Raw genomic sequence first — 22346 nt, 5'->3', positions numbered from 1 at the left:
TGGGAGTGAGACCGGATTCCAACTGCCCCAGGTGTGCGAGAGATCATGGGGATCTAACACATCTGCTCTGGAGGTGCTCCAAACTACATTTGTTCTGGACAGGGGTTCTAACCACCATTAACAGAGTCTATCAGACTACCATACCTACAGACCCAAAACCATGTATACTGGGGATACTAGATGACATCCCTATGGAGGACAAATTTCAAACAGACCATAGCCAGGGCCCTGTTTCAGGCTCGCAAGCTGATCCTTAGACATTGGAAGGCGGTTGAGCCTCCAACGTTAAAGGAATGGATTGCTCAAATGGGAGACACCATAAGGTTGGAGAAATACATCTTTCAACATAGAGGTCGCCTGAGAAACTATGGGCACCCTGGTTGGATACCCCGGCCTCTCCCCAGTTGATCTTGTGATGGATAGACTGTTGAGGTAAAAGATAGGAAAGTGAGCGATACACTAAGAGTGGAGAACTGAAAGCGCTTGCAGCATAAAAATCAGAATATAGTGTGGACGCACAAATAATCAGTTTCTTTAGAAGAAATACCTGAATTGTATAATATGAGATGGTATTGGATGCTAAGAGTAATGTGTGAATATACCTCTTGTGATGGTAATTGAAATGTATGACAGATTCTGTGCCTTAACTGTGAGCTGAAAAGTTTTTCTACTTGTATTGTTTTCTAATAAACATCTTTGATTTAAAAAAAATAAAATAAAAAGTTTCTAACTACTGACAAGAATAAGTCCTTACATTTAACCACTTCAATACACGGGACTTATACAACTTCCTGCCCAGACCAATTTTCAGCTTTCAGCGCTGTCGCAGTTTGAATGACAATTGCGCAGTCATCCAACACTGTACCCAAACTAAATTTTTATCATTTTGTTCCCACAAATAGTGCTTTCTTTTGGTGGTATTTGATCACCTCTGCGGTTTTTATTTTTTGCTAAACAAATAAAAAAAGAGCGGAAATTTTGAAAAAAATAAGTTTTGCTTTTGTTTCTGTTAAAAAATTTTGTAAATAAGTAAGTTTTCTCTTTCACTGATGGGCACTGATAAGGCGGCACCGATGAAATGGCACCAATGAGCGGGCACTGATATGCAGCACTGATGGGCACTCATGGGTGGCACTGATAGGCAACACTGAAAGGCTGCAAAGATGGGTTCTTAGGGGTGGCACTGATAAGCGGCATTGCTGGGCACTGATACGCGGCACTGATGGGCATCCCTGGTAGCACTGGCAGTGGTAGGCATTGTGAGTGGGCACTGATTGGCAGCTGCCTGGGCACAGATTAGTATTTCCCTGGAGGTCTAGGGGGCATACCTGGTGGTCCAGTGTGGTTGGCTTCCCTGGTGGTTCTGGGCGGGATCCGAGGGGGGGCTGTGCTGATAAAAAAAAAAAATCAGCACAGACCCCCCCCCCTTCAGGAGAACAGCCGATCGGCTCTCCTCTACTCGCATCTGTCAGACGCGAGGGAGGAAAAGCCGATCACCGGCTCTTCCTATTTACATCATGATCAGCCATGATTGGACACGGCTGATCATGTGGTAAAGAGTCTCCGTCAGAGACTCTTTACCTAGATCGGTGTTGCGGGGTGTCTGACTGACACCCTGCAACAACGATCGCCGCGATGCGCGCCCCCGGGAGTGCTCAGCGGCTCAATATCCTGCGGACGTCATATGACGCCCAGTCAGGATATTGAAACCACTTTGCCGCCGTCATTCTGCTACATGGCGGGCGGCAACTGGTTAAAGAGCACCTGCCATTTCAGATCCATCATGGCAGCGCCTGTTAGCGGGCATCCACTCACCTGCCGTCGCCACATCACTCACCTTGTTGTGTCACTGCCGCATCACCAGCCATCCCATTAAAGTGAAGGGGTTAACCACTAGGTGGCGCTGTAGGGGTTAAGTGTGTCCTAGGGAGTGATTCTAACTGTGTGTGGGGAGGGGGGCTGTGTGTGACACGACATTGATCACCGCTCCCAATTACAGGGAGCTGTGATCAGTGACAGTGTCATTAGGCAGAACGGGGAGATGCTGGTTTACATCAGGATCTCCCCGTTCTTCCTCACCGCGAGACGATCGTGGGTATCCCCGCAAACATCGAGTCCGCGGGACCCGCGATCACGGAGCTCCCGGCGGGCGCGCCCGCCGCAAGCCACCTCTTAAAAGGGCCACGCACAGGTCCGTTAATCTGCCTGTACGTGCCCTTCTGCCGCAGTATATCTGCGTGAGGCGGTCGGGAATCGGTTAAATCGAATCCACCCTGGAAATAATACACTCTCACTTTAATTTATTGATAATCTTCCTGGGCTCTACTGAAACTGAAGTCTAGAACAGTTTTTACATAACGTGCATTGTACAATATTTTTGGCTGTTGTCATAATAAAACCTGCTACGTCCCTCTTTTTAAAATTGAATAAAAGTAGAGGAAGTTTGAGGATAGGGACTTTCAGGAAGCCATGGCCTGGTGAGGTCAAGTGTTTCCATCCCTAGGGACTTTAAATGACATCATGGCCTGGTAAGGTCATAGATGTCCATCCCATTGACATCTAGAGAAAGGGGTTAATTAACAGGGAGTTAACTAACAGGGAGGGTGGGACTTTGTGTGAAGCATGTGGCAGCAACAAAGATAATTAGGTGAACATACAAGGATATTTGTTAATAATAGCTTATTATGAGCTAAACTGTAATCATACATGATTCCGGTAGTAAAGGTATACGGTACCATACACAATGGGCAGCACAGTGGTGTAGTGGGTAGCACTTTCGGCCTTGCAGTAAGAAGGGTCACTGGTTCGAATCCCAACCATGACACTACCTGCCTGGAGTTTGCATGTTCTCCCTGTGCCTGCGTGGGTTTCCTCCGGGTACTACGGTTTCCTCCCACACTCCAAAGACATGCTGGTAGGTTAATTGGATCCTGTTTAAATTGTCCCTAGTATGTATGAATGTGAGTTAGGGACCTTAGATTTTAAGCTCCTTGAGGGTAGGGACTGATGTGAATGTACAATGTATATGTAAAGCGCTGCGTAAATTGACAGCGCTATATAAGTACTTGAAATAAATAATGCATCTTGGCACATAGCACAATACATACATATATACATGTAACAATGGTAACAGTAGGTGAGATAGTAACAATAAAATTGATTACTCATGGAATAGCCACGCAAAATATCCTCGTTCACCACATGGGGGATAGATTAAGAATGATTCATGCGTAATGCCTGCAGGACCTACGGCCTCGCTGGACCTGTCGGGGTTTGTAAAGTAGTAGATTGGATAGTCAGGTAAAATTGATAAGGACACGGCAACCAATAGCCCTACGCGTTTCATGGCTATAAAGTGCCACTCGTCAGGAGCAGGCGCGTGTGGGATCTATTTTTAATCCGCTGTGAGCCAGTCACGTGTCAGCAGTAGCACCTCTGGGTTGAACAGTTCCACTTCTGCAATAGTTAGGCACTTTAAAGGCAGAGACAATTCAGGCTTGAAGAAGGCTTTTCCTGAAACCTCTCCCACATGGAGTGCTGTCTCAAGGATGTTGAGTGGGTTCTTAAACGGTAGCACACCTCCTTCCTGGCTGCAGCAACTGCTACTGTTTAAGAACCCAGTCAACATCCTTGAGATGGCACTCCATGTGGGAGAGGTTCCAGGAAAAGCACTTATAGCCACGAAACGCGTAGAGCTACTGGTTGCCGTGTCCTTATCAATTTTACCTGACTATCCAATCTACTAGTTTACAAACCCTGACAGGTCCAGCGAGGCCGTAGGTCCGGCAGGCATTACGTATGAATCATTCTTAATCTATCCCCCCATGTGGTGAACTAGGATATTTTGCGTGGCAATTGCATGAGTAATCAATTTTATTGTTACTATCTCACCTACTGTTACCATTGTTACATGTATATATTGTGCTATGTGCCAAGATGCATTATGTATGTTACCTTATACCTTTACTACCGGAATCATGTATAATTACAATTTAGCTCATAATAAACTATTAACAAATACCTTGTATGTTCACCTAATTAATCTTTGTTGCTGCCACATACTTCACACAAAGTCCCACCCTCCCTGTTAGTTCACTCCCTGTTAATTAACCCCTTTCTCTTTTTAAAATTGTGGCCTTGTTCGGCTGCTGACATAGGGGTTGATTTACTAAAACTAGAGAGTGCACGATCTGGTGAAGCTATGCATAGTAGCCAATCAGCTTCTAACATCCGCTTGTTCAATTAAAGTGGTAGGCTACGCTCAAGGTTTTTTACCTTCATGCATACTATGCAAGAAGGTAATTTTCTGAGTGCAGTAGCACCCCCGTTCCCTCCTAAAGCTTTCTTGAGTCCAATCTCGATCCAGCGATGTGCAGGAGAGCCTCAGCTCTCCCTCCTCATTGACTGAGACAGCAGAGTTAACCATTGGCTCTCGCTACTGTCAATCACAGCCAGTGAGCCAATAAGGAGAGAGAGGAGGTGGGGATGAGCTCCACTCTGAGTGTAATTGGATACACTGGGCAAGGGCACGGTAGTGAGTCTGACTGGTGCCCCCATAGCAAGAGGCTTGCTACGGGGGCACTAGGCAGGAGGGAGGGGCCTAGAGTGCCGATGGGGGACCCGAGACGAGGAGGATCGGGGCTGCTCTGTGCAAAACCGTGGCCGATCACAACAAAAGAAACTGAATGAATCTGTTTCATTCAGTAAAATGCTTGCTTACAGCAATGAAATTCACTGCTATAAGGAATCACAATGTGTAAAAAAAACAAAACCCTAATCGCTTCCCCAGAGTAGTACAATTTTACTATGGTAACATTATATTGCTCTGGTTACAGTGTCTAAACAAATAAAAACGTAAAAAAAAAAAACTGTCACCAGTCAGTGTCCCTGATCACCATCACACCAGTTATATTGCGATGCTGTAATGCACTGGTGAAAGTATGTAAAAAAAAAAAAAAAAAAAAAAAAAAACAAATATACATTTTTATTGAACTCCAATAAAGGGCAAGACCCCATCATTACAACAATATGAAGATAATTAAATTTTTTTTTTTTTTTTTACGATCTGAACTACATGAATACAATGAACATAATTTATCACATTATTCATTGGTACAAGACATAACAGGAATTGCAATTGGCTAGCTCATTAGCAACTAGCGTAATATCAGTGCTAAAAAAAAATGCACTGTTACTGTACTAATGACACTGGTAGGGAAGGGGTTATCAGGGGTGATCAAAGGGTTAAGCGTGCCCCTAGGGGGTGCCTTCTAATTGTGGAGGATGTGCTTTCACTAAAGGAAAACAGAGATCCAAGTTTCTGCTTAGGAGAAATACAAGATTTCCATTTTTCCCTCTGGCAGAACGGCGATCTGCCTTGTTTATACAGGCAGACCGCCATTCTGCCTCTCCTCAGAATGATCAGCGGGTCCCGGTGAACAAGGGCTTTACGCTTAAGGGCCACCCTGCCACAGTATATGTACGTGAGGTGCTCCTTAAAGCAGAAACCGTTTCTGTGTTTATTAGAAGTCAGCAGCTACAAAAAGAGTGTAGCTGTAGACCAGGGGTCCTCAAACTTTTTAAACAGGGGGCCAGTCCACTGTCCCTCAGATTGTTGGGGGGCCGAATCAATGCAGCCTCACCAGCGCCCAGCAAGGCAGCCTGATCAGTGCCCAGCAAGGCAGCCAGCCTCTCCATTGTCCAGTAATGCAGCCTGACCTGCGCCCAGTAAGGCAGCCAGCCTCTCCATTGCCCAGTTATGCAGCCTGACCTGCGCCCGGTTATGCAGCCTGACCTGCGCCCGGTTATGCAGCCTGACCTGCGCCCGGTAATGCAGCCTGACCTGCGCCCGGTAATGCAGCCTGACCTGCGCCCGGTAATGCAGCCTGACCTGCGCCCGGTAATGCAGCCTGACCTGCGCCCGGTAATGCAGCCTGACCTGCGCCCGGTAATGCAGCCTGACCTGCGCCCGGTAATGCAGCCTGACCTGCGCCCGGTAATGCAGCCTGACCTGCGCCAGGTAATGCAGCCTGACCTGCGCCAGGTAATGCAGCCTGACCTGCGCCAGGTAATGCAGCCTGACCTGCGCCAGGTAATGCAGCCTGACCTGCGCCAGGTAATGCAGCCTGACCTGCGCCAGGTAATGCAGCCTGACCTGCGCCAGGTAATGCAGCCTGACCTGCGCCAGGTAATGCAGCCTGACCTGCGCCAGGTAATGCAGCCTGACCTGCGCCAGGTAATGCAGCCTGACCTGCGCCAGGTAATGCAGCCTGACCTGTCCAGTGCACGGGGATTAGTGAGAGGAGCACCGCGGGACTTACCGCTATGAACAGGCAGCCGCGAGGAGAATCCTTGTGAAGCTTTCCCGCGCTGGAGCAGGCTCTCTGTGTCTCTGCCCCCACTCTGGACAGTGCCCGAAATTGGTACTGTTTCCCCCTATGAAGCAGTGTCTGCAGGGAAAGCATCTCTCCGGGCGGATCGTTGTGGGGGCTCCAGTGACCGAAAGGCCGGGAGGGCCGGGTAAAAGACCTTGGCGGGCCGTATTCGGCCCGCGGGCCGTAGTTTGAGGACCCCTGCTGTAGACTCTTAATAAACACACACACTTACCTGTCCCACGATCCAGGGATGCAGCCACCTGAAGCCTCGGTTCTCTCCCCTGCCTCTCCTCGTTGCCGGCATCACTAGTGTGGGCACAGAAATGTAACAGCTTGCGCTGGGTACTGGTGGCTTTACTGTATTCAGGGCACTGATGAACAGCACCCCGATTACCTGTCTGGTATGGATGAGCTCAGGCATGTTCGCAGACAGCACGTGCAGAGCCCGCCAGGAAGTCGGCACTGCACAGCGCTAATCACAAGCAGTGAGACATTGTCCTGATGCGCGGCTGCACAGATCGAGAAATGTCTCAATTTGTGATTAGCGCTTTTGCAGTGCCGACTTCCTGGCGGGCTCTGCACGTGCTGTCTGCGAACATGCCTGAGCTCATCCTTACTGTCCGGGTGTCCCCTGCGAGGAGATGCCACTGACTTGCTCTCTTCAGCACATGCTCTGTTAGTGTGAGGCGTTGACAGACGATTACCGGCACTTCTACATGTACATGTGACCAGCTGTGATTGGACACAGCCGATCACATGGTAAAAAAGAGCAGAGTCATAGGGTCTTTACAGAGATCAGGGTCATGCCGTGTCTTAGCGGCCGCTCTGGCGCGACGTCATAGGACGTTCACCGAGAACGAGAGCCACACCCATCCTCCATCCTATTGACGGTGGGCGGGCGGCAAGTGGTTAAAGCATAAGTTCCACTTCACTGCCTTTCCCATAGCAAAGACAGGGGGAGAGAAAATCCCTCCACAGTGTGAAACACTCCTGATTGTCACCATTGGTAGATTTTCCCTCTATTCCCGTTCACAGACAGAAGGAAAACCCTGACAGGGGTTCTAATCCCTATCCAGTCCATCCAAAACTAAAGAAAAAGTTTCCTATTAGTTCTTTTCTTACCATTATTAGAAGACCGAGCGCTTTACGTCACTTGCCATTCTAAATATCATGACAGATGACATGTAGGCTCATGTCACATGGCTCACCACGTATGCTACATTATTTTTTACAGGTGTGGCAAGAAAGAGCTCTGTAGGTAAGTTGTAAGACACAGTAATAACCTAGCAATAAGGATCTATATACTGCATGCATTGTCACCATATCATCCTAGATGACTTCCTCCCTAGGATACAAACAAGGAGTCCTCCATGAAAACAATGCTCCCAGGCCACACACTATGTACTCTACTCCGTCACACATCACGGTCCGTACACTTAGAACGTGTGCTCGGTGCCTGACAGGAAACATACACAGGAAGTAGCCCGTGCCAGGTCAGCGGACAGCCCCCTACCCACCATACCTCTGTGACCGGTCTCCGTCCCTCCGCTCTATCACACTTCCCAGCACAGACTGCGGGACTTCCGTATCGGGAGAGGGCACGTGACCGCTTACGAGAGAACTGGGCCCGAAATCGTCCAATTGAATGGCCGCAGGTGTGTTCGCGCCATCTTTGTTAAGGGAAGACTAGTTATAGATTAGCATGATGTTCTGATAGTTTCGTTTCTGATATCCCTGTAACCTGAGGGCGATACCTGTAGTTTTTTTTTTCGTTTTGTATTGAGCTTGGTATAAAATAGTGAGACTTGTATGGTGGCAGTGTTGGCCTAGGATGGTGCAGACTGAAAGTGAAAGCTGTGCTATGTGAGGAATGGAAAGGGGGCGTGTGCTGTGCTTCCTGTTATCAGACTTGTGGTGAGCTCTGCTTCCAGTAATGAACTATTCACAATTCTTCCACTAATGATGGAACTATTCACAATTCTTTTGCTAATTATGGAGCTATTCACAATTCCTCCGCTAATGATGTGACTATTCACAATTCTTCCACTAATGATGGAACTATTCATAATTCTTCCACTAATGATGGAACTAGTCACAATTCTTCCACTAATGATGTGACTATTCACAATTCTTCCACTAATGATGGAACTATTCATAATTCTTCCACTAATGATGGAACTAGTCACAATTCTTCCACTAATGATGTGACTATTCACAATTCTTCCACTAATGATGGAACTATTCACAATTCTTCCACTAATGATGGGACTATTCACAATTCTTCCACTAATGATGGGACTATTCACAATTCTTCCACTAATGATGGAACTATTCACAATTCTTCCATTAATGATGGAACTATTCACAATTCTTCCACTTTTAGTTCTATCATTAGTGGAGGAATTGTGAATAGTTCCATCAATAGTGGAAGAATTGTGACTAGTTCCATCATTAGTGGAAGAATTGTGAATAGTTCCATCATTAGTGGAAGAATTGTGAATAGTTCCATCATTAGTGGAAGAATTGTGAATAGTTCCATCATTAGTGGAAGAATTGTGAATAGTTCCATCATTAGTGGAAGAATTGTGAATAGTTCCATCATTAGTGGAAGAATTGTGAATAGTTCCATCATTAGTGGAAGAATTGTGAATAGTGGGGTGATGAGACCATTTGTATTATTTACAAATCTTTGAGCTAGTTTATGTTACAGCTGTGTATGTCGGGGCAAACTTTTTTTCTATTCACAATTCCTCCACTAATGATGGAACTATTCATAATTCTTCCACTAATGATGGAACTAGTCACAATTCCTCCACTAATGATGGAACTATTCACAATTCTTCCACTAATAATGGAACTATTCACAATTCTTACACTAATGATGGAACTATTCACAATTCCTCCACTAATGATGGAACTATTCATAATTCTTCCACTAATGATGGAACTATTCACAATTCTTTAGCTAATTATGGAGCTATTCACAATTCCTCCACTAATGATGGAACTATTCACAATTCTTCCACTAATTATGGAGCTATTCACAATTCCTCCACTAATGCTGGACCTATTCACAATTCCTCCGCTAATGATGTGACTATTCACAATTCTTCCACTAATGATGGAACTAGTCACAATTCTTCCACTAATGATGGAACTATTCACAATTCTTCCACTAATGATGGAACTATTCACAATTCTTCCACTAATGATGGAACTAGTCACAATTCTTCCACTAATGATGGAACTAGTCACAATTCTTCCACTAATGATGGAACTAGTCACAATTCTTCCACTAATGATGGAACTATTCACAATTCTTCCACTAATGATGGAACTATTCATAATTCTTCCACTAATGATGGAACTATTCACAATTCTTCCACTAATGATGGAACTATTCACAATTCTTCCACTAACGATGGAACTATTCATAATTCTTCAACTAATGATGGAACTATTCATAATTCTTCCACTAATGATGGAATCATTTGAATACTTTGCTTCAAAAAGGTTAAAAGTGGTTGTAAACATCAGACTTGAAATGTGACTGAAGCATATCCCTCTATAGTATGTACTTATCTCAAATCAGAGCATGAAGTCCTCATTCACATTGGTACGATTTGATAGTTCCAAATCGCATGACAAGTCGCACCCTATTGCCGGCAATGGATTTGTTCATGTCACCGCGACTCATGACGCAGCGATTATGAAAAAGGTTGCTGCAATTTTTTCTGCACCAGATGACACCAACCCTAGTGAAGCCACTGCTGGTGGTTCAAAGCCGCAGGTCAGTGCGATTTGCCCCGCTGATTTCATTGCGGTTAGCGACTTCATTTAACAGAAGTTATAAGTGGCAATTTTCCGATTTCATTGCCACTTATTAACTTCTGTTAAATGAAGTCACAAGCCGCAATGAAATCGGCGGGGCAAATCGCAATGATCTATGGCTTTGAAATCGCACTGGTGTAGTACTATTTCTGCTTGATTTCAAAGTCACGCCAGCAGTGACTTCACTAGGGTTGGTGTCACCCGGTGCGGGAAAAATTGGTGTCCCCCCTCCACCAACTATAGTCCCTCCCTCAGTACAGACCCCCCTCCATTAAATACAGACCCCCCTCTCTCAGTATAGACCCACCTTCCCTTAATATAGACCCCCCTCCATCAGTATAGACCCTCTCCAGTGCAGACCCCCCCATCAGTATAGACCCCTCCCCTCAGTACAGACCCTCCCCTCCATCAGTATAGACCCGTCCCCTCAGTGCAGACCCCCCCCTCCATCGGTATAGACCCCCCTCAGTGAAGACCCCCCCTCCATCAGTATAGACCCCCCATTAGTGCAGAGCACCCCTCCATCAGTATAGACCCCCCTCCCTCCTCAGTGCAGACCCCCCTCTCCCCTCCCATAGCACCCCCCAGCACATGTCCATCTGAATTACAACAAACTGTACAGACCTCAGAACAGAGTGGGGTATGCACAGAATTTTTCCATTCGATTTTTTTTATCATGTGTACGGGCCTTAAATGTAACTTCTGTCTGCTGCTTTCCTCTGCTATCAGCATAAGTCACTTCTGACAAGTTTTCCTGACACCAAGAGCAAAATAGTGACAAAGGAGCAGATTGACTGTCTCAGCTCTGTTCCTGTGTGAAGGGAGGGGGCGGGGGAGCGTCCCTCCAATCAGCTCTCCTCACTGATGTAACTTCAGTTCTCAGCCCCCTGCAGACCTGAGCGATCCCATGTATATTCTGCACTTTGAATGGGTGTAGGGGGCAGAAGGCCGCATGCAGACAGCTACAAGTTATATATGAGGATTTGTTTCATCTCTGTGTGTCACCTGAGGCCAATAAATTTACTGGGTATATGGAAGGGTTTACAACCACTTTAAGCTCAGTTTCACACTGACTGCATCCTAAAAGTTGCATGACTTCCGTGTGACTTTGAAGTCGGACCCCAGCAAGACTTTGACTGACTTGCATGCTACTTCTTTAACAGAAGTCACTGCAAGTCAGATCAAAAGTAGTGCAGAGCGACTCAAGTTGCACAGATTAGAACGGTTCTATTGCACAGAATAGGGTCCGACTGGGGTCTGATTACTGATGCTACAAGTGCTCCAAAGTCAGAGCGATTGTCGCATCATTGTGAACTGGAGGTAAATCTGAACTCCAGGATTGATCAGTATTGTATAGTTCTATTGGTCCAGCTTGGCACAATGTAAGTATATCTCCTACCTGATAGGCTGCTGGGAAAGCTAACAATCACTGTGGTAGTCAGTGCTTCTACCAGTGGTGGCTGGTGCTCAATTTTCTTTGGGGAGCGGCCCGCAGCCCCCACCCAGCCAACCAAGCCCCCCCCCAGCCAACCAACCACTCCCCACCCCTGGCACTAGATCGAACGCCATTTCCCCACCCCCTCACTCAATCGAACGATCGCGGCTTTGCTCGCCCGCCAGCCCCGCACTTACCCCATCCAGGTTGCGGCTTTCGGCGGATTTCCCCCCTGCGTCTCCTCCCAAGTCCTAGTGGTCGCTTCTCCTCCCGGCCAGTCAGGACTTAGGACTCGTGGTCAATCGGGTCTTAGGACTCCCAGCCAATTGGGTCTCAGGACCCACTTCCCGATTGGCCCAGAGAAGAAACAGGAAGACATTAGATAAAATGTATTTGCTAATGTCACACTGCGCCCCAAGCCCACCCTTTTTAAAGCTAATTAGAGCCTCAGGCTTAAAAAAAAAACCCATTGAAACCCATGCATCCGGCGCCCTGCATGTAGATTACAAAAACAGCAGGATCTTTCATTCTTTTTTTTTTCTTTTTTAATTCTTTATTTATATAATATATAAAACAAAATCACATACACAAAAAAACCAAGAAAAATAATACCATTATACATATCCCCAACCAATCACAAGAGTCCCACCCTTCTCCCCCCGCTATTTTGCAGTGGTTACTAAGGACGGCGGTTTTAACCCAATAATTCCTAATCTTGACTCCTTTGAAATTAACAAGTGATCTCCTCAACATATCTCCATGTATTTTTAAAAGCTTGCCACCTCTTCTATTTGTCTTTTCGCTCAGTCCCTTCTTCTACCTCTGCTCCTCTATCATCGAAACTCTCTGTATCTGTATTTAATTGACACCAAAAATCCAATCCCGAATTTTTGGACTCTCCGCTTCCTGCCATTTTTTCGGGATCTGGCTTTTTGCAACTTTTAACAGAATGGGGATAATAGAAGCTTTGTATTGTCTAATTGGGCCAGCTATCATGTGAAACAAACATGTCCACGGGTCTTCCGGAATTTCCTTATTAGTAATTTATTTTATTAACTGTAAAGCTTCCTTCCAGTATTTTTTAATAATAGGACATTCCCACCAAATGTGGGACATTGTTCCTAAAACCTTACACCCTCTCCAGCACTCCGCGGATTTCTCCGGAAGAAATTTACTTATTCTATCTGGTGTCGCGTACCACCTGGCTAAGCACTTATAATTTGTCTCGGTCGTCTTGGTGTCAACCAAAGAGCAATGTGACGAATTTAAAATTATGTTTTAAAAAGGGTATGTTTATTACAATGTGAACCCAATTCAATTTCCCATTTCTTGATGTAAGGAGGCACATCCAGCTCATCCCTAGTCATTTGTATTTTATATATCCGCGATATGTTGTTTTTTTATTTTTTTCTCAAACATTCTATTACTAGGGTAGGAAGCATTAATCGGGCTTAGCACTATATGACCATATAGTGTGACCAAACCCCCGTATTTTTTTGAATATGTTCAGGTGTTTTTAACTAGCCTTGCAGGATAAATGTCATTCTTGAATGTGTGCGCTGTAATCTGTTTTGTACTGCATGTAGATTAGGGGCCGGGCACATGGATTAGTGGGGCGGCGCCCCTGAGCCCTGTATGAGCGGCCGCCACTGGCTACCGTGATCTTCTGGGTGCTTAGCTTCTCTGATCACAGTAGGTCACTCACTTGGCACTGCCACCATTCACAGAGTGCAGTGTAGTTTTTTCAGTGAATACAATATTGTGATTGTACAAGTTGACGGGGAAGAGCACTGATGTTATGATCTCCACCTCACCCAATCAGAGAATGCCTTGTATTCATAGAGAAAAATACAAGGTTTTCTATGAATGGCGGCAGTGAAGCAGTGAAGCAGAAGGTTTTTTATCTTAATGCAAAAAGCCTTCTGTGTGCAGCAGCCCCCCTAATACTTGCCTGAGGTACATCTAGATCCAGCGATGTTGCAGGAATGGCTTGGCTGCCCGGGCCTCCCCTCCTCATTGGCTGAGACGGCAGCGAGGAGCCATTGGCTCCCGCTGCCGTCAAGCAAAGTCAGTCATCCAATGAGGAGAGAAAGGTGGTCTGGCCAGGGCGCAGCTCCATGTCTGACTGGACACAGAAAGTTGTGACTCGACTTGGGTGCCTCCATAGCAAGCTGCTTGCTGTGGGGGCTCTCAACAGGAGGGAGAGGCCAGGAGAGCTGAAAATGGGACCCGAGAAGAGGAAGATTGGGCTGCTCTATGCAAATCCACTGCACAGAGCAGGTATGACATGTTTGTTATTTTTAACTAAAAAAAAAAAACAAGACTTTACAATCACTTTAACACATTACTTCTAGCAGAACATCACTCAGAGTCTTCTTGTTGCAAAAGTAGTTTCTTTATTTGGCATATTACACATGACACAGTCCAAATAGGGGTCACATGGGGAGAGCACACAAAACTCCCTCCGCTGATCTCCCTCTGGTGGTGCCAGACAGTCTCTCCAAGGAAGCACTGAACCTCAGACTTCTTCCACCTTATAAAGGAGCTCCCCACATCACCACTTCACCATTAGGAGGAGCAACCTTTATAGGGAAAATCTTCTACTTGCTTACATACATACTTACATTGTGCTAAGCTGGACCAATGTAACTATGCAATAAAGATCATACCTGGAATTCATCTTCAAAGCAGATGTTCATCCACTAAACTAACCTTGTCCCTCTCACCCCCTTACTCTTCCAGAATTGTAAAACATTTCCTTTTTCTTGCTTCTTGCTACCTTACCAAGGCAGGAATTATTAGGGAAACCCCCCCCTCCACTGCCGCTACAGATTTCCACATCACACATTCCAGGAGGTACCTGTGCACTGCAAAGCAAATGTTATGCAGGTCTCTGCCTGGTATTTGCCAAATGTGGGGCTCTACAAGGTCTAATAATAATCAGTTGCAAGTGTGCAGATATTTGGGACCTAGCAGAGACCTCTGGCACGTCTGCACATGTTCTGTTTATACTATTTATTTATATAGTATAATAGCAGAACACCCCCCCTACCCCCAGCCATCCACAGGGACCTTTGTATTCTATGAATGAATACAAGCTTCTTCTGATTGGCTGAGATGGAAAGGTAGGTGGATGACACCACAATTTCTGGCTAAGCCATTCAGAGGACACTTTAGGGAGATTTACTAAAACTGGTGCACACAGAATCTGGTGCAGCTGTGCATAGTAACCAATCAGTTTCTTACTTCAGTTTGTTCAATTAGGGCCAGTTCACACTGGCACGACAAGTGCACTGACTCTGAGAGCACAAGTCGCATGACGTGTCAAAATCAACGGTTCCCTATGAGAGCCATTTTAACTGGTCCGAAAATGCTTCCTGCTCTACTTTGGTCCTACTTGGGCACAATTTCAGCCCATTGATTTGAATGGAAGTTGGGATCATCATCCTAATTGACTTGTGGCATGCGACTTGTGCTCTGAGGATCTTGAGAGGGAACCCCATGCCAAAAAAAAAAAAAAAATGGTGTGGGACCCCTCCTAGATCCATACCAGGCCCTTTGAGTCCGGTATAGATCTTGAGGGAGAACCGCACGCCAAAAAAAGAACAAAATGGCATGAGGCCCCCCCAAGACCATACCAGACCCTTCGGTCTGGTACAAGTTTTAAGGGAAACCCCCACGCCAAAACTAAAAAAAGAAACGGCATGGGTCTCCCCCAAAATTCATACAAGGCCCTTATCCGAGCATGCAGCCTGGCAGGTCAGGAAAGGGAGGGATATGGGTGTTGGATTTTCGGGGGAACCCCACTCTTTTTTTTTTTTATTTTAGCGTGGGGCGTTCCCCTTAAGATTCATACCAGACTGAAGGGTCCGGTATGGTCTTGGGGGGTGGGGACCCACGCCGTTTTTTATTTATTATTTTGGCATAGGGTTCCCCCTCAAGGTCCATACCAGACTCAAAGGGCCTGGTATGTTCGGATCAAATTTGTATGCCGTTCATTGAAGTCGGACATGAAGTTGCAGGGCAAAGTCGGATCAGAAGTCATACGGCTTTCGTGTCGGAACAGTGTGAACATAGCCTTAAGCTTTGACAATAAAACCTAGAAACTGATTGGTTACTATGCACATCTGCACCAGATTCTGTGTGCACAAGTTTTAATAAATCTCCCCTTTTGTATTCATTTATAGCAGGTGTAATGGTTGTGCTCATTGGGCACATGAAAAGCTGTAAGTGACATCCATTTTGTTCATGTCTCAGCTTATCCTTAGTCATTTTGGCAGAAGAAGAGGCATAGCCACAGTGACCTTGCCCTTTCCCTTCTCCTTCAGTTCGTGGAATACCCAAACTGTCAGCTGATGCCAGGACCCTCTTATCAGCTCATTCATTGGACACACCAAACCTTTCCATTAACCAATACACGCTTCAGTCTAGAAACCCTAATAAAAACAATCCCCTTCCTGATAGACTAGGTATCAGCCAATACCTCAGTATACATCAGTATATTTCATAACTCATGAAATAATAACAGCCCAGCCAGAATAAGGACATATTTACTTCCTTCAGTTGATTTGTAATGTTTAATGTCCAAACACCCCTATGTCAGACCATATGGGGAACCAATGGAACCCCTTAGCCTCCTTGGTAGAGTAGACATCTAAAACCTGTCATATTTATATTCATTCTGAAGCAAATTTCAAATGCATGTTAGCAGACTGTAGATATTCAGAGATATGAATTCTTAAAGAAAACTGTTCCTGGAATACCGTTATAAACACAGTGACATCCCAGGGCCACGCCTCAGCCGCTTAATTGGTCAGATGGTCTCTGACAACACCCCCTTAATATCAGAGAAAATGAGAATGCTCCTGAAGTTGAGACAGCTTTCGTTTTAACATCAAACCAAGGAACACCTAAGAGGACTTGTGGGTGCAACTGTACTCTCTTTGCTTATGCACTGAACTCTGCTAAAACCAGGATTTTCAAGTAATCTTCATTTTCAACTTCTTTCTATTCCTCTGTTGCTTTATTGTCTCTTTGTTTCCTTATAAAATTTGTCTGTATTTTATTTGCACCATTTTTACTTTTTCATTATTAAACCATATTCTGAAAAGTGTTAAACTTTCTTTATTGCCCTAATGGAAACTCAAAGAATCCCTATCTCTTTAAGAGTGCTTCTGTAGTATAAATTTTTGAATATACCTGTCTGTGGTGACAGTGTTTTTTACAGACGTTTATTTTAAAATCATGGTCATTGTTGATCTTGCAACTTTTGAACTTGAGAATGAGGGACATTTCAGGGAGATAGTGACCTGTTTCAGCAAAAAGTGGGTGTGGCCAAACATGTAAGTTGGAGAGGCTTAGGGGTCGTAGTTGAACAAAACTTCCTTGTACCTATGAAATATGCTTTGATTGCTGTGCCACAAGCTGGAGTCTCGGGGATACATATAAACCTCAACACAGCCATCATTTAAAAATTATTTACAATAACTATGGTTTTGTATATACTGAAAATAGACAGAGAGCTTAAAATAGAGGATTATGAAGGACCCGAGGAACCCTGGGATGGAGCCACAAAATAAGTACTGCAGTACCATACCTCCCAACTTTTTGAGATGGGAACAAGAGACACCTAATAGCAAAAGTATGTAGACATAGGACACACCCCCAGCCATGCCCTTTTAAAGGAAAATTATTTAAAAAAAAAAAGATTAGTTGAACCCAAAATGCTTTTTTATTACCACTTCTATTTCTTTATACTGGGTTTTGACATTTACAAATGCAGCAATTTAGAAATTGAATGAAAGGTTTAGTACTTAGAAACACTTTTTGAAAGATAAATAGTGCATTTTATATACAACTATATAGATGAGACCAAAATGAGGAGGACAGAGGGAAAGAGTTCTAAATCAGGGACAGTCCCTCAAAATCAGGGACAGTTTGGAGCTATGCAGTTTGTGTAACACATAGTAGCAAATGATGGTTATGGTCAAGTTGCACATAACAGTGGGAGTGGCTTAAAGAGAGATGAGTAAACAGAAGCTGGGCCTAGTTGCTGTATACAGTGCAGCATTGCTTGAACAAATGAACATCAGAAGGGAATATTATCTCAAATGTCAGAAATATGTAACATAACACTTGTGCCCCCCCTTTAGCTGCAGAGGCAGTACATATGCTGCAGCCATGATGCTTTGCTTCGTGGCTGTGGCAGGAGTTATATCCCCTGATGCATCGGCAGGCACTACTGCCCACCAATCGCGACCCATTCAAGTGAATGGGGATGCTCTGCAAAGCACTCCTTTTTCAAATTGTACCACACCAAATCACATAGTACTGCAGTACCATGTGGTTTGGTGGCCGCAAACACGATGCCATTAACAATTAATGGTACATGTGTGCGTCCCACATAGGCAGCATGGTTGCATGCAGTGCGGAAAATGCACCGCTAATGCGGAGCAGCTACAGTGTGAAAGTACCAAAATACAGAGATAAGGGGTATATGGCGCTTACCTATATACTAAGGGCACTGCCAGTGTAATAGGGGATGAGGGACTGTGACAGGGGTGTACTAGGGACTGAACCCTATGTGTACAATCACCACCAGCCTCAACCCTTATATCATGACCTGATATTCTAAACCCAGTGCCTAAAAAAGGTGTGTAATAATGAGGGGTAATGTGACTAATAAAAAAGTATAAATAGTGAATAATATCCCAAATGTCAGTAGCACAAGGGCTACCCTAAAAGTGAATAATATTTAGTACATCCAAATAGTGAATACAAAAGATATCCTTAAATACAGTAACACAAGGGCTACCCTAAAAATGACATATTACTATGTACTACGTGCATATAATTACATGGATACCACCAGAAAAAACAAAACCTATATAACCTGGCGGTATAGAAATAGGAGAGTGCATATGGTGTGCTGTTGCACATAAAATAAATAAATCTATAAGTGTCCAAAAATATTACATCCAGTGAGAATAAATAAATAATGACCAGAACCCAAAATAGGTGTAAATGCAGTTATATATATGTGGATAAAAAACAAAAACAGTCCACATGTGAATATTAATCAGGTAATGTAATAGAGGTAGCAGAGATCGTCATGGATGACTTGAGTGCTTGCAGTAATATCCAGGTGACTTAGGTGCTCCCCCGCAAGGGTCCCCACTCACCGAATCCCATCACCCCTGCCGGGGTAATGCGTATATCTGTAGTGTTCTATAACGCTAGTCCACCAGGGTGTTTGCTATGTAAATCTCAGGCGTATCCCCTTGGCTCCAGATAGAGTGGACATAACCAGTATTGTATACTGCATGAAAAATCAGATCTGACTCTTGTCCCAGTTATGAGCTGCCTTTAGTTTCTTTCCACAAGCTTATTCAGTAAGGTAATTCAGAGAGTAAAACGAATGCAAAGAACAGTTGTGTAATAATGAAGGGTCACATGACCCTTTATTATTACACACCTTTTTAGGCACTGGGTTTAGAATATCAGGTCGTGATATAAGGGTTGAGGCTGGTGGTGATTGTACACATAGGGTTCAGTCCCTAGTACACCCCTGTCGCAGTCCCTCATCCCCTATTACAATGGCAGTGCCCTTAGAATATAGGTAAACGCCATATACCCCTTATCTTATTTTGGTATTGTCTAGAGCTCTCCATTTGGGGAAGCCTATCAGCGGAGGCAGCTACCTTTATATTTGAATTTTTTTTATTTCCTCCTAAGCACGGCTTCTCTCTTTATTTATACAGTGTGAAAGTAGCCTTAGGGAGAAAGATTTGAGAGAGGGAAGGATTACTGTTATATGAAAGGAAGGATCACTATGGTATATGGAAGGTAGGAAGAAAGGTAGTATCATTATGGTACATGGAAGGCACTATTGTACATGGAAGTCACGAAGGATCACTATGCTATATGGAAGAAAGTAAGGAGGAATCACTATGGTACATGGAAGGGAGAAAGGATCACTATGGTACATGGAAGGCAGAAAGGAAGGATCAATATGGCATATGGAAGACAGGAAGGATCACTATGGCACATGGTAGGCAGGAAGGATCACTAGGGTACATGGAAGGCAGGAAGGATCGCTGGGGTATATTGAAGAAATGAAAGAAGGATCACTATGGTACATGGAAGGCAGGAGGAAAGGATCACTACGGTACATAGAAGACAGGAAGTAAGTATCATTATGGTACATGAAATGCAAGATCACTATGGTGCATGTGAGGCAGGAAGGATCACTATGGTACATGGAAGAAAGAAAAGAGGGATCACTATTGTACATGGAAGGGAGGAAGGATCACTATGGTAAATGGAAGGGAGGAAGGATCACTATGGTTCATGAAAGGCCGGAAGGATGGATCACTATGGCATGTGGAAGGCAGGAAGAATCACTATGGCACACGGAAGGCAGAAAAGAACAATTGCTATGGCACATGGAAGGCAGGGAAGAAGGGTCACTATGGCACATGGAAGACAGGAAGAATCACTATGGCACATGGAAGGCAGGAAGGATCACTATGGCACATGGAAGGCAGGAAGGATCACTATGGCACATGGAAGGCAGCAGGGATCACTATAGTATATGGAAAAAAGGAAGGCTCACTATGGCACATGGAAGGCAGGAAGGATCACTATGACACATGGAAGGCAGGAAGGATCACTATCACACATGGAAGGGAGGAAGGATCACTGTTGCACATGGAAGCCAGGAATGATCACTATGGCATATGGAAAACAGGAAGGATCACTATGGTACATGGAAGAAAGGAAAGAGGGATCACTATGGTACAAAGAAGGGAGGAAGGATCACTATGGTACATGGAAGGCAGGAAGGATCACTATAGTATATGGAAAACAGGAAGGATCACTATGTCACATGGAAGGCTGGAAGGATCACCTTAACTCATGGACAGGAGGAAGGATCACCTTAACACATGGACGGGAGGAAGGATCACTATTGCACATGGAAGGCAGGAATGATCACTATGGCATATGGAAAACAGGAAGGATCACTATGGCACATGGAAGGCAGTAGGGATCACTATAGTATATGGAAAACAGGAAGGCTCACTATGGCACATGGAAGAAAGGAAAGAGGGATCATTATGGTACAAGGAAGGGAGGAAGGATCACTATGGTACATGGAAGGCAGGAAGGATCACTATAGTATATGGAAAACAGGAAGGTTCACTATGGCACATGGTAGGCTGGAAGGATCACTATGGCACATGGAAGGCAGGAAGGATCACTATAGCACATAGAAGGCTGGAAGGATCACTATGGCATATGGAAAACAGGAAGGATCACTATATTATATGGAAGAAAGGAAAGAGAGATCACTATGGTACATGGAAGAAAGGAAAGAGGGATCACTATGGTACAAAGAAGGCTGGAAGGATCACTATGGCACATGGAAAACAGGAAGGATCACTATGGCACATGGAAGGCTGGAAGGATCACTATGGCACATGGAAGGCAGGAAGGATCACTATGGCAAATGGAAGGCTGGAAGGATCACATTGACACATGTAAGGCAGGAAGGCTCACTGTTGCACGTGGAAGGCAGAAATGATCAATATGGCATATGGAAAATAGGAAGGATAACTATGGCATATGCAAAAGAGGAAGGATCACTATGGCAGATAGAAGGCAGGAAACATCACTATGGCACATGGAAGGCAGGAAGGATCATTATGGCATATGGAAAGCAGGAATGATCGCTATGGTATATGGAAGGCAGGTAGAATCACTATGGCATGTAAAAGGCAGGAAAGAAGGATCAATATGGCACATGGAAGGCAGGATCACTATGGCATATGGAAGGCAGGAAAGATCACTATGGCACATGGAAGGCTGGAAGGATCACTATGGCACATGGAAGGCTGGAAGGATCACCATGGCACATGGAAGTCTGGGAGGATCACCTTGACACATGGAAGGGAGGAAGGATCACTATGGCACATGGAAGGCAGGAATGATCACTATGGCATATGAAAAACAGGAAGGATCTCTATATTATATGGAAGAATTTAAAGAGGGATCACTATGGTACATGGAAGGGAGGAAGGATCACTGTGGTAAATGGAAGGGAAGAAGGATCACTATGGCCCATAGAAGGCGGGAAAGAAGGATCACTATGGCATGTGGAAGGCAGGAAGAATCACTATGGCACATGGTAGGCAGAAAAGAAGAATTGCTATGGCACATGGAAAGCAGGAAAGAAGGATCACTATGGCATAGGGAAGGAAGGAAGAATCACTATAGTACATGGAAGGCAAGAAGGATCACTATGGTACATGGAAAGCTGGAAGGATCACTATGACACATGGAAGGCAGGAAGGATCACTATGGCACATGGAAGGCTGGAAGGATCACATTGACACATGGATGGCAGGAAGGATCACTATCGCACATGGAAGGCAGAGTGCATATGTAAAACAGAAAGGTACACTATGGCATATGCAAAAGAGGAAGGCTCACTATGGCAGATAGAAGGCAGGAAGGATCACTTTGGCACATGGAAGGCAGAAAGGATCATTATGGCATATGGAAAGCAGGAATGATCGCTATGGCATATGGAAGGCAGGTAGGATCACTATGGCACGTAAAAGGCAGGAAAGAAGGATCAATATGGCACATGGAAGGCAGGATCACTATGGCATATGGAAATTTGGAAGGATCACTATGGCACATGG

At 44.8% G+C, this 22346-nt stretch overlaps 1 protein-coding gene across 3 annotated transcripts in view; it reads right to left on the bottom strand.

The window, feature by feature from the left end:
• The window catches only part of TBK1 (TANK binding kinase 1), a 121224-nt gene extending 113192 nt beyond the window's left edge, over positions 1-8032 (bottom strand). For 2 of the 3 annotated variants that reach the window (XM_073620111.1, XM_073620114.1), the window contains exon 1: positions 7897-8032. The gene's annotated coding sequence lies outside the window, so the exon portion shown is untranslated. Of the gene's footprint in view, positions 1-7694; positions 7843-7896 lie in introns of those variants that run through there. The other variant, XM_073620112.1, reaches the window with a different exon arrangement.
• Between the last annotated feature and the right edge of the window lie 14314 nt (positions 8033-22346).

This window comes from Aquarana catesbeiana, linkage group LG03 (genome assembly GCF_042186555.1).
Source record: "Aquarana catesbeiana isolate 2022-GZ linkage group LG03, ASM4218655v1, whole genome shotgun sequence".
Taxonomy (NCBI): Eukaryota; Metazoa; Chordata; class Amphibia; order Anura; family Ranidae; genus Aquarana; species Aquarana catesbeiana.
The sequence above is the reverse complement of the archived record's forward strand: the minus strand, read 5'-3'. Positions and strand labels throughout refer to the sequence as shown.